This window comes from Lemur catta, chromosome 7, assembly GCF_020740605.2.
Source record: "Lemur catta isolate mLemCat1 chromosome 7, mLemCat1.pri, whole genome shotgun sequence".
Taxonomy (NCBI): domain Eukaryota; kingdom Metazoa; phylum Chordata; class Mammalia; order Primates; family Lemuridae; genus Lemur; species Lemur catta.
Genome location: NC_059134.1, coordinates 93,983,561 through 93,997,223, shown reverse-complemented (window position 1 = coordinate 93,997,223; position 13,663 = coordinate 93,983,561). Strand labels below are relative to the sequence as shown.

General features: G+C 35.4%; 1 protein-coding gene and 1 pseudogene across 1 annotated transcript in view; one reads left to right on the top strand and one right to left on the bottom strand.

Annotated features, from left to right (window-relative positions):
- The window catches only part of C7H11orf49 (chromosome 7 C11orf49 homolog), a 167,117-nt gene that overhangs the window by 130,724 nt on the left and 22,730 nt on the right, over positions 1-13,663 (bottom strand). The gene's annotated exons all lie outside the window — the stretch shown is intronic.
- On the top strand, positions 11,221-11,299 carry LOC123643009 (annotated as a pseudogene).

Genomic DNA, 13,663 nt, shown 5'->3' with positions numbered 1-13,663 from the left:
GGTATGTCCTGGTCCAAGGATACAGTGTGTTCTGGTGAAACATTTTATCATCCATACAAGACAATCTTTGATCTTTGACCACACTAGACCAATTTCCCTTAACCAAAGGGGATGGGGAAATGAGGAAAACAAGTACATGTAATTCTTTTTTTTTTTTTTTTTTTGAGACAGAGTCTCGCTGTGTTGCCCGGGCTAGAGTGAGTGCCGTGGCGTCAGCCTAGCTCACAGCAACCTCAAACTCCTGGGCTTACGCGATCCTCCTGCCTCAGCCTCCTGAGTAGCTGGGACTACAGGCATGCGCCACCATGCCCGGCTAATTTTTTCTATATAGACTTTTAGCTGTCCAAATCATTTCTTTCTATTTTTGGTAGAGACGAGGTCTCACTCTTGGTCAGGCTGGTCTCGAACTCCTGACCTCGAGCGATCCACCCGCCTCGGCCTCCCAGAGTGCTAGGATTACAGGCGTGAGCCACCGTGCCCGGCCACATGTAATTCTTATACAACCCAATGAAGTAGGTAGCTCAGATAGGTTAAAGAACCTGCCCAAAGTCTAAGTAAATGCCTGAGCTAGGATTTAAATTTAGACTTGACTCCAAAGCCCATGCCTTTCCATTATACTCCACTACCTCTCAAAACCAAACATGAAAGCAAAACAAGAAAAATCCAAACACCTAAAATGTGTCCCATCTTGCACTGTATTATGTAGAAATTGCTGACTTTTCACTGGTAACACTAAAAAAGAAGCTTACATTGGTAAATTAGACAAAGTATTGGTATGACCTTTAAATTTTAAAAAATGCTTACTTCTAATTACACATGTAATTATTTTTAAAGGTTCAAATGATACAGAAAAAGCTAAAGACCAATCCCACTTCCCATAGATTAATAATTGTTATCAGTCTGAGGTGCCTACTTTCAAAAATAGAGAAATACAGTTTGTGATCTTGTTTTGTTTTTAAGTTTTAAGTTGTTTCTAAGTAAATGACATATACTTTTCTGCATCTTGTTTTTTTCACTCAGCAATATTCAGAGATCTTTTATAAAATAATATGGAACCAACTTACCCTTTTGATATTTCCCAATGGTAAATATTTCCCTACTGATAAATATTTCCCTACTGATAAATATTTCCCTACTGATAAATATTTAGGTTGTTTCCATGTTTTCACTATAACTGGGCTGTGTTGAACATTGTTTGTTGTACATGTTTCCCTGTGGATATGTGTAAGAGTTTTTCTAAGGTAGATAGCTCAAAATGGAAATGGTATTTCATACCATGCACATATATTCATATTTACTAGATAGAGACAATTGCTTTACAAAGTGGTTATTCCAATTAACACCCCTACCAGCCATATGAATACTTGTTTTCACTAACCTTGGTCTAAGTAAGACTTTGTAATTTTGCCAATTTAATAACCATAAAATAGCTCCTCTCTGTTGTCCTTAGTTTTCTTGATTATAAATGAACTTAAGCACATTTTCATGTTTATCTATATTTCTTTTTCTGTGAATAACCTAGTAGTATCTTTTGCCAATTTTTCTCTCTGATTATCTTTTTTATTCTTGATTTGTAGATTTTTCCAATTCTATATATGTCACAAATATATACATCTACCTTATGGTTTTTCCTTTCATTTGTTTGTGGTATCTTTCATTATGTAGAAGTTTTTCTTTCTTGTTTTTTTTTTTTTTTTAGACAGAGTCTCACTCTGTTACCTGGGCTAGAGTGCTGTGGCATCACCCTAGCTCACAGCAACCTCAAACTCCTAGGCTCAAGTGATCCTCTTGCCTCAGCCTCTCGAGTAGCTGGGACTACAGGCATGCGCCACCATGCCCAGCTAATTTTTTCTGTATATATTTTTAGTTGTCCATAAATTTCTTTCTACTTTTAGTAGAGATGGGGACCTCGCTCTTGCTCAGGCTGGCCTCGAACTACTAACCTTGAGCGATCCTCCCACCTCGGCCTCCCAGAGTGCTAGGATTACAGGCGTGAGCCACTGCGCCAGGCCAACATAGAAGTTTTAAATGTTGATACAGTCAAAAAGTATTTATCTCTGGCCTTTGTGTGTGTGTGTGTGTGTTTTGTCCTGTTCAAAAAGACCTTCTCTACTCCAAGTGTATAAACCTATTATCCTACATCTTCTTCTGGTATGATGTTTAGTTTAAGCTAATTGTGTCCCTTACAAAAATCATGATTTCATGATTAACATAGTGAGTATAGTACAAAAAGAAATTTAAAACTTACAGTAGAGAAAAATAAAGTAAAAGTATTAACCAAAAATCAGGCTTATCTAAACACTAACAAACTCTGAATATATAAAATAGCTGTGTTAAGTTTAACTTTGGGCCCCCAGAAAAAAATCATAAATGAATCACACCTTATAGATCAAAATCCTGAGAAACATCCTTGATATAAATGCAGGAGGCCTCCTTCCTTTAATAGCTCTTGATCAATATAAGGCTTACTTAATGCTAAACTTACAAATATAATAATAATAACAGCCAGCATTTACTAAACTTTATGTGCAAGACACCATTCTAAGTATTAATTTACTTAATTCTCACAACAACCCTGTGAATTAGGTATTTTTATTTTATCCCCATTTTATAAATGAAAAAAAGGAAGACTCAGAAATATAATTTGCCTAAGGTTAAAGAGCTGGTAAGCAGCAGAGACAAGCTTTGAACCCAGCCTTTTGGTCTGCACTGCCTGATATTGCCATCCTTAAAGAGCTATGCAGTATGACATATATCAGGTGGAATTTTCTTAGGACAAATTTGCACATTAAGGTAAGATCTTAATTAATTATAAAACAGACAAAACTAATATATTGCATCTATGCAACCAAACCACCAAAGTGCTGCTATACAGCTAGTCAAACTAAAAATACTAAAAGACACACCAGAAGCAAACAAAGCATTACACATATGCTAACATCACCTGTGACAACCAGAAAACAAGAGGTGACTAAAGATCTTTATGTAAAATGGAGGATGAAAAACTAAAGTCTACTTCCCTCAACCAAAAGAGGTATTGTACCAGTTAATAGCTGTGCAAAGCTGAGTGCCTTGACATTTAAATAGTCTCTGGTCAACTGTTAATCCTCCTGTCTTTCCTTTTCCTTCCAAAAACTGGTGGTTTTTAAAAATAGTTTGGCGATGTCAATTAAGAGTAAGTGCTTAAATCCTATTGCTTCAGTATTTTCAGCCTAAATCCCATAATACAGAACTAGTAGGTTGGAGTCCTGCAATTTCAAGTGCCAGACTATAGAATCTTCTTTTTTAAGGACGCTTTCATAGAGGTTCAAATTTAAAGCACTCTGCTAGCTGAACATAACAAAATGTACTTCCTGAACAACAGAGAAATCTGAAGTAGCACTTAAGTTTCCCACAGTTACAATCTAAGGGACACATGAAGAACCCAAGTAATAACTGTCACAACAATAACTTTGCGAAAATAGTTACTCATAGAGCAATATAGTTATCAAATTAACTCCATAAACACTCACAAAACTATTTTCCAGAAAGCACCATGAGTTTAAAAACAAAATTCTGTAAATTGACAAACACGGAGCAAATCATATGCCACTCATACTGTCATGTCAAACAGGGAAGTAGAAAGTTACAGAGTGGAAATTAACTGTGCTATAGAGTCATCAAAAGTTGTAGCCTTTTAGCCCGGAATGGTGGCAGGAACCTGTAGTCCCAGGCAGGAACCTGTAGCTGCTTGGAAGGCTCCCTTGAACCCAGTAGTTTGAGTCCAGCCTGGGCAACATAGAATGATCTGTTTCTTTAAAAAAAAAAAAAAAAAAAGAAACAGTTGTAGCCTTTGGGGGGCAAACCATGTATTTACAGATTATCATTAAATTTACAGATTATTATTAAATTCATAATGTGCAATTTAACTATGAATATACAGATTAGTGATATTAATGTAATAAGATACTAATGCAGTAACTTATTTACTTATCATTTTACATTAAAAATATTTTATAAAAATTAGTTGCCATTCACAACTGAGATAACAGCTAACAGGATCTCATTTTTTTCCTAATGACAAAAAGATACAGAAGAATTCTAGTTTAAGGTAGCTGAAAATTCCTGGGTTTAAAATTCCCAATCCTCTCTCTTCTGGCTGATATGGCCTTTATACAAAGGTGGGGATTCTTTTTCAAATGAGAGTCTTATGTGTCAAATTTCCACTAAGAACTGCTTATGGTATATGGCAGGAATAATGCTCAATACCCTCTGAGTTTCTATTTTTGTTATGAAAGTAAAGGATGCTATTGCAGACATCTATAGGGGTACCCAGAGGCCTAGTCCAAAGTACACAAAAACCATATGGGATGAACGATTGAAAGAGAATAAACAGGGAGGCTTAAGTTTAGTTTATACGGAAAACTCATATCAACATTTAACATATCATCTAAATTAATGGTGTAAAACACCACCAAGTACCCTATAAAAATTTACTTTGGGTCTATTGTACTAGACCAACATAATTTTTGACTTATCACTTTTAGGAATGTTGCAATCCTACCTTTCTTACTAGGCTCAACTCAATGCCACCTTCTTTGTGAAACTTTCCCTGATTTTCTCCTAGCCAGAAGCAATCTTTCCTTTTCCTGAACTTCCTAAACACCTATTTTAAATATTTCCAATGGCACTTTCTACCTTGATATACAGTCATTTCTGTTATGCATATGTTATATTCTTGGTAAGTCCTCCTCCTTAAAGACATATAGGTACCATGACTCATTTATTTTTTATCCTTGTTAACACTCAGGACCATTCAGTATCTTCCACATAGTAGTCATTCAAATATTTACTGAATGGAAACATAAACTGTATCCACTATTTATAAACTGTGGTTCTATTCTTTATTCAACTCAACCATTTCCGCACTGTGCCTCCCAGGTGGGAAACACTAAATACCAAAACACATTCTGTTACAATATTAGAGTTCTTACAGGAAGCCACTTTTGTCCTGCTCTCAACCACTCTGTTGCCTTTTTACTGTTCCTTCTCTCTATTCCAATGAGAAGGCACTTGTTCCTTCTATTGTTGCTAAGAGCCTCATTATGTTCAAGGTAAAGTAAAAAATGCATTCGATGCAATTACCAGTTCCTCACAAATTTGGGGGCTACTTGTCATTTCAACATCCAGGACTTGTATAAAAGAAAGTCCAAATGCTTTTCACTCCTAAGAACTATTTTCTTTTTTCTTTTTAGACAAAATGGAAGCACACAGCACAGGAAGCAGTCCTCAGTAAGCCACCGTTCATAAACAGCTTTGCTGAAAGCATAACAAAGGTTCTGTTGTGCTCTTGCATGGCAGGGCCAGTAAGCAGCAGGAGCAGATGAACTCTTTAAGAAACAAAGGTTCTGTCTTCATGCAAATGTTTGCATTAATAAAAAATGAAGAGAAAGATATAGAAAATGCAGCTAGCTGGACATAATAGGTCTCTAAACGGGAGGTTTTTCACATTTTCCAGGCGGAGTCAGCAGGTCTTTTAAAAACTTTGTCATTCTGAACATTTCACAGACATCACAAGAAAGACATGCAAATAACAGAAGCAAATCAAAGGACATCCCGCTGCTATGCTGGCGCCTCCCTCATCCATGCCTGGTTTGTCATTTTCTGTTAACCCTAGTGATGGCTGCTGTTTTGAGGAATGGAGTCCCTAGCCCATGTGGCAGTACATGTCCAGCGAGCTGGCCCCAGCACTGATAACATTACAATGCAAGCCATGTACTACCACTCAGGGACACGTGCTGCCAGGCAACAAGTGCAATATGTGATTTTTACACACTTGGCTTACAAATCTGCATGGGAAAGAGCCTCTAAACTAACCACTTAATAAGATATAGTCTTCTTGAGTGTGAGCATCACTGAGTAGTTCTCTGAAGATGGACTTGCTGAGGACCTTCAAAGTGAATTACAGTTGACCCTTGAACAATATGGGTTTGAACTGCATGGGTCCACTTATACACAGCTTTTTTTTCCAACCAAATGCAAATTGAAAATACAGTATGGGGGGGGGAATAGAAAACCCACGTATAAAGGCTGACTTTTCATATAAGCTAGAACCAATCCCCTGCATATGCCAAGGAATGACTGTATACAATAAGGTCATTAAAATAAATATAGAAAATAAAAAATCTTTTGGGGGCAGAGGGTTACCAGATATCTACTATGTGCTAAGCACTGTATTATGTGCTCAACCTACATTGTTTTATTTAATCTTCACAATCACAGCTTAAAGTAGATATTTATTATTCCCATTTTACAGCTGAGGAAATTGAGGCTTAGAGAGGGTATGCCCAAGGTCACACAGTTAATAATGGCAAACCAAGACCCAAAACTTTATGATGGGTTGGGAGCGGTGGCTCACGCCTGTAATCCTAGCACTTTGGGAGGCTGAGGCAGGAGGATTGCTTGAGATCAGGAGTTTGAGACCAGCCTGAGCAATGGTGAGACCCCATCTCTATAAAAATAGAAAAATTAGCCAGGCATGGTGGCGTGCCTATAGTTCAAGATCCTTGGAAGGCTGAGACAGGAGGATCACTTGAACCCAGAACCCAGAAGTTCCAGGCTGCAGTGCCACTGCACTCTACCCCAAGCAACAGAGCAAGACCCTGTCTCCAAAAAAAAAAAAAAAAAACAAAAACTTGTATGATGGCAAATTCCCCTCTGTTCTATACATTTTTCTCATCTTTTACTTTTTTGTGATTGAAACGTAGCTTACTTTGAAAACATCACAATGACTGTATTTACCCACTGTAGGACCAATTGTCACTCTTTCTCCATTTTTAATCATTTGGAGTCTTTATCATTCATTTTTAAGAGTGACTGGCTTTTTTTGTTAGTTTATGGTAGGTATCTGATTAAAGCTTCAGATGCTTTCCCACAGAAAAATGGACATAATTTAATATGTTATGTATAATTTTAGAGCATTCAAGAACTTCCTAAAGCTCATCTACAGCTCCCCTGAGGGTTCATGGCCTACATGTTAAGAAACAGTGCCAGAATTCATCTCTTCCTAGGAGCACATGGTCCATTTTTTATTCTCCATCCTTTTTCCTACTATTCTCCTTAAGCTCTTCAACAAACACAATGATGACCCATTAAACCCCGTGACCTGAAAATTCCTTGTCCTCCTCAATTTCCATTGAACACACTATTCTTCTGCACTGAGACTTGAAATCACTTAAGTCCTCCCACAGACTCTATCCCAATAGCCTCTCTGGATTGTACTTAACTTGGAAGTGCTAGTCAGAAACTTCATTACTATTTTCATCGCTGCTCCTGAATTACAAAAGTTTAAGAAATAGAAGGACTTTATTCTACTCCCATCATTTTACCGATAAAGACCTTGAAATCTTTCTTCCTTTTCGACTTTCTTGATCTAATGTTGTAAAGTTCTTAGCCTTGTTCAAATGTAGCTCTAAAGTTTTCTATATTTCCATCTATAACTACAATGCTAAAATTTTTTTGTACAAAGCAAGCAAAATCATGGCAACAACTGAACAATTACATTTCTTCAGAGAAAAACGATGAGAAAAGCTAATGTAAAAAGAACTAAAGACATGTATATATAAGAGGGTTCAAATTAAACCAATGTACCCCTTATATTTTCTGGGGTTTTCCCTTCCTCATTTTTCTCTCCTTTTTTGCTTTACTTACTATTGTATTTTTTTAAAATTTAATAAGTACTTTGTTTTGACATTCTAAACATTTCTTTATACAAATACTGACAAGTTTAAAAATATGTTCCCAGAATTTTTAGTTTTCCCTGCCCAAATCACTTTGTTATCTCTCTATGGAGACATAGTCTCTTTGATTCCTTCCCTAATTACTCCAATCTCCAGGTAAAAATTGGAGCATGTTTCTAAGAAAGAAGAGGCTGTTGGGGTTGGCAACTAGCAGTCTCTACTACAGAATTATATTAATATAAATGTTTTAAACTACCTTTCCCTCGCCAACACATACACACACACCCCTCACATACACATACATATCTGGGCTTATGGTCACTGGAATAAAGATCATATTTCTCAGCTTCTCTTGTAGCTAGACTTTAGTCATGTGATTAGTTATAAAATATAAGCAAAATACTGGGTGGGTCTTCTAGAAAGTACTTAAATGGGACTGATTCAGCTGAGAGATGTCCCTTACTTATCCTAGGGGATAAAGGGAATTCCTTCAGTCCTTGTGGATGGAATCTATGGTTAGGATGTTGGCGTAGAATCCTGAATCCCTGATGACACCTTGGAGCATACCATACCAGCTGTGGACTGCCTATCTTCAGACTTCTTTTCCATGAAAGAGAAATAATCTTCTCTCTTGGTTAAACCATATTATTTTAGGTTTCTCTTGTATGCAAACCCAATACTAACATAAAATATCTATATATTTTCCAGAAAGTATAAATGAAGGTATCAAACTAATGTAGCTGGCAGGTGATCAATCAGAAAGCTCATTGGTCTATTCATAGATCTAAGTTAGTGCATACCAGGACAGGATAGAGCATTTCCAGATACTATTCCAGAATCTGAAGAGATGTACTGTCATCTTCAATGTTTACTTTGTTGTAAACAAGGCAATGACTTTCATAACTTGAATAAAAAAATTTGTATTGTTCCTGAAAGTTTATTAAATACTTTCACATGTATTATCTCATTGAACCTCACAACCAACCTAGGAGTCAGATAAGGCTGGGATTATTATCTCCATTTTACAAATGAGGGAATTGCCCAAGGCCACACAGTTTGTAAGTGGTAGGGAAAAAACTTGAACTTTTATCTCATGAGTATAAATATTTTCAACTGAATCACAAAATTAGGATAATTCTTAGAGAAATTTAGAAAGTTTAAAATGATCATGACTAATACTAACCAATTGATATAAATATCATGATTGCAAAACAGACCACAAATTAATGTCTTGGTATTTAATAGAACTTACATAAAGATTTTTTAAAATTAATTTTTTCATTTACTAACTCTAGAAACACTCTGTTCAAGTTTAGAACTGATGACAACTCCATTTCCTTCTCAGATCCTTCATTTCGAACTACAGAGGAAAATGAACAAATGAGGGGCATTACATGAAGTATGAGGTAGCAAAGGGGAAGGAAGTACAACTTCTTTCTAATGGCCATTTCTCATTGGACAACCTAGGTCAGATTCTATCTGGTATAAGACACTTCTGTGATTGCATCCAGAAATCTCTGTTTAGAAAACTTATGCTGTACTGCTCAAGTATCCAAACTCATCAAGGAAAGGTGAACTGGCCTTCAGTCCAGCTCTTAAATAGAGAACCGATGCCAGCTCTGCATTGCCACCCACACACAAGCACTCAGGCACAACAGCCCTAGCAAGGGGGTTTTACTATATGAGACCTGGTTTCTAATCCCTATATTGTAGATGATTCAGTGGGGCATTATGCAAGGTACTTAACCCCTCAACTTAATTTTCTCACTAGATCATGGCGGAGAAAGATATTTTACTCTCCAGGACAATTTGGAAATCTGATTAAGTGTATTTAAACATTTTGCTTCTATAATGTTTACTATAAATAAATATGGAGAATGAAAACACTACATTTTCTTCTACTTTAAATTTGTACTTTGTCTTTCAGAACAAAATGACCCTGTAGAAAGCCTTGTTAAAGGGACCAAAGTTAAGGAAAATGTTAAACTGAGAAAAATGTGAATGGTGATAGTGGGGGAAGGAAAAGATAAAAGAAACTTTACTATCAATTTCATTTTCTTGAGATTATAAAATTATGAAGCTGGTAGCAATCTTATTAGGTCATATAGTTTAAGGTTTTTCTTAAATTAGAAGATCAATGTATTATTGCATATTAAAACATTACCTTCACATATTAACTGCCATGTTGAGTTGTATTTAACTCACAATAGTTTTGAGCCTGAGGCCTAGTGAAGCATATATAACTCACACATTTCTTCACCTTGGGAGTTGCAAGAACTATTTTTCTTTTTTTTTGTTTTTTGTTTTTGTTTTTTTTTTTTGAGACAGAGTCTCGCTTTGTTGCCCGGGCTAGAGTGAGTGCCGTGGCGTCAGCCTAGCTCACAGCAACCTCAAACTCCTGGGTTTAAGGGATCCTACTGCCTCAGCCTCCCGGGTAGCTGGGACTACAGGCATGTGCCAGCATGCCCGGCTAATTTTTTTCTATATGTATTTTAGTTGACCAGATAATTTCTTTCCATTTTTTTAGTAGAGACAGGGTCTCGCTCTTGCTGAGGCTGGTCTCGAACTCCTGACCTCGAGCAATCCACCCGCCTCGGCCTCCCAGAGTGCTAGGACTACAGGCGTGAGCCACCACGCCTGGCCAAGAACTATTTTTCAAGTTGCATATAACTCATGCACAGAAAACAATAAAAAATAATGAATTTTTCAATAAATTAGAAAGAATTGTTTTGTTTTTGAAGTTTTTATTCTATTTTTGTGATAAAACACCATGGCCCCAAGGAAAAAAAATTTTTTTTCGAGTGTGGCAGTCAATGTGTTAAATCCAGAATTCTTTTTCATTTTTAGTTTTTTATTAAAAATAATGTGGCTATAAACACCTTTGCATAATTTATTTTCTCTTTTGAGTTACTTCCTTAGGATATATTCCCAAAAGTAGGGCTCTAGGATCAAAAGATGTTCATTTTTATGGCTCTTGTTATGCATTGCCAGATTGCTCTTCAGAAAGAATATACCAAATTATATCACCTGCAAGAAATGAAGACCTTTTTCTTTGTAGATGTCCCAATATAAAGCTGCTTGTTTTAACTAACTCAAAAGTGTTTTAATTTCCAATGCTTTAATTATCAGCAAACCTGAGTATCTGGTAAGGTTCCTTCCCTTTATGAGTTAAAAAATTTAATTGTAAAAGCAATACATGAATGGAATAGAATAATACAGAAGGGTATGAAAAAAAAGAGGGTAAGTACCCTCTTAATCCAATTCCCCAGGGGATTCACTGTTAATGGTTTGTTCTATACCTTCTAGAACTTATTCTGTATGTGATCATACACTCATTGGCAAATGTTCATTAACTTGTTTTGCAGAAAAAGGTAATGACACTGTACATACTCTGCAACTTACTTTTCACTTAAAACTTCATGCACATTGTTCCATATTAACAAATCTAACTCATTCTTTTTAATGGCTACATAGTAATATCTATTATAGACATATCATAATTAAGACTATACTTTCAGGGATCATTTCTATAGTTTGTTACTGGAGAAGTTTCTCTGAATGTGTATAAAAAATAAAAAAATAGGAATATAATTTATTAACAATTCCATTATCATTATTTTTAATATTATTTTGAGACAGGGTCTTGCTCTGTCACCCAGGGCTAGAGTGAAGCGGCACAATCATAGCTCACTGCAGTCTCAAATTCCTGCGCTCAAGCGATCCTCATGCCTCAGCCTCCCAAATAGATGGGACCACAGGCACATGCCACCAAACCTGGCAAATTTTTCTATTTTTTGTAGAGACAGGGTCTCGATATGTTGCCCATGCTCATCTTGAACTCCTGTCCTCAAGCCACCCTCCTACATCAGCCACCAAAAATGCTGGGATTATAGGTGCCCAGCCCCATTCCCTTATTGATGGGCATGTAGACTGACTCCAGTTTTTCACTTTTACAAAGAATTTTGCACATGAACAACTCTTAAATCATTTATTTGACTGCTTGTCTTGACAGCTCTTAGTACTATAATATAAATTTGTATCATTTATTTTCTTTATGCATCATATATATCAAGTTTTATTTAGCATATTCATCATGATTGTCCTTATCTGGTCACTTTCCTTTTATCTTTGTTATTTGTTCTACAGAAATTTTCTTTTTAAAATTCTATGTATCAATCTACTCTCAATTATCTATATTGATTTACATCATAAAATTATCTGAGCTGTAATTATACTTTATTTTTTCCTAGTTATAAAAAATATTTTAAGATTTTAGTTCAACTGCAATTCAATGTACCATATGGTATGAGGTGTGAATCTAAATGTATTCCTTCCATATTAAAACCTACTTATCCCAACTAATGAATTTTTGACATTGTTTTGTTACACTTAATTTGTCACAGATTAAGTAGATTTGTACTTCAGCATCTATTTCTGGAATCTCAATTCTATTTCATTTGCTTATTTTTAAGTTAAAAAATTCACTACCATACATTTTTTTTGGCTTTCCATTTAAGTGTAATAATATACAGAAAAGTATGAATTTATACTTATAAGCAGCACTCTAGAAAACTTCCTGGAGCCACTGTCCAGACCCTAAACTCCCAAGGGTAAACACATAAATCAGTTTTGCCTGTTTTATATAAGTGTGTATACATATAGACTCTTATAGTATGCAGTCTCTTCCCTCTGTTTCTTCTACTCAACATTACGTATGTGAGGTTCATCCATGTAGCTGTAGGTAGTTGTTCATTAATTCTCACTGAAGCACAATATTCCATTCTTCAATCTCATTCCATTGTTGAATATAACACAATTTATTTATCAATTCCATTGTTGACAGCATTTGTTTTAGTTCCAGTTTCCCATAATCTGGACCTATTATAAATGATGCTACTATGAGCATTCTAGTGTAAGTCTTTTAGCAAACATATGTCCTCATTTTCCTTGCTTCAACACCTACACCCAGAAGTGAATGACTGGGTCATAGGGTATGCATATGTTCAGCTTTAGTATATACTACCAAACAATTTTCAAAATATGTCAGTTTATATTCCCACCAGCAGTGCATAATGAAAAACTTTTACCAATTACAATTTACCTGTATCCATCTTTTTAAATATAAAAATGCATCTTTTTATTTTGCATACTTTAATCAGAACAAAATAAACAAAAAAACCACAATATGCAATATCCAACCCTGTTGTCAAATGTGGGAGAGGGGGCTTGAGGACCTTGTATCCTGCCTTAGACATAAGGACAGGAGAGAGAAAAAAACACTAGATACCATCAAAAGGAGCCAGGTAGAACATAGCCACTTAAGGCTGCTGGGGAAACTGTGGGGACCTAGATTTATCTTTAACAATAAAATTTTCAGGTCTTACTGCAAGACAGAAATATCCAACACTTTAAAAACTAACAGTGGACCTAAGAGTTCTAAAGCACAAAGAACAGTAGTTCTTTGTTTTTTCTTGTTTTTTAAGAAACATAACCCTAAGGTTTCTCTTAGTTTTAAGTGCATAACATAAGTTAGAAACACTCTATTTTTAGTTGTTTGGGGGATGATCAAGATTAGATACTAAAAAAAAAATTAGATAGTTAATCTTATTAAAAGGTTTTTGATATCTATTAATATGCTTCTATGGGTATTTCCACTTATCACTTTCTGATAGATAATATTATAGATAAGACTAGTCTTATATTTATAGGATAAACATAGATTAAAGAGATATGCAAAATTATAAAATGATGCTATTCTTCTCACTAATTGTTTTGATTTTGAAAAACATTTTTCATAAAAAATGCTGCTTATGTTAATATGAAATAGGCTTATTATTTTAAATGAATTAATGTTTAAAATTTGTTTTATATTCAAATACAGTCAATTTGATAGATACGTGCTACCTAAACTAAATCTCAGTGAAATCCTCAATAAAAATATTTTT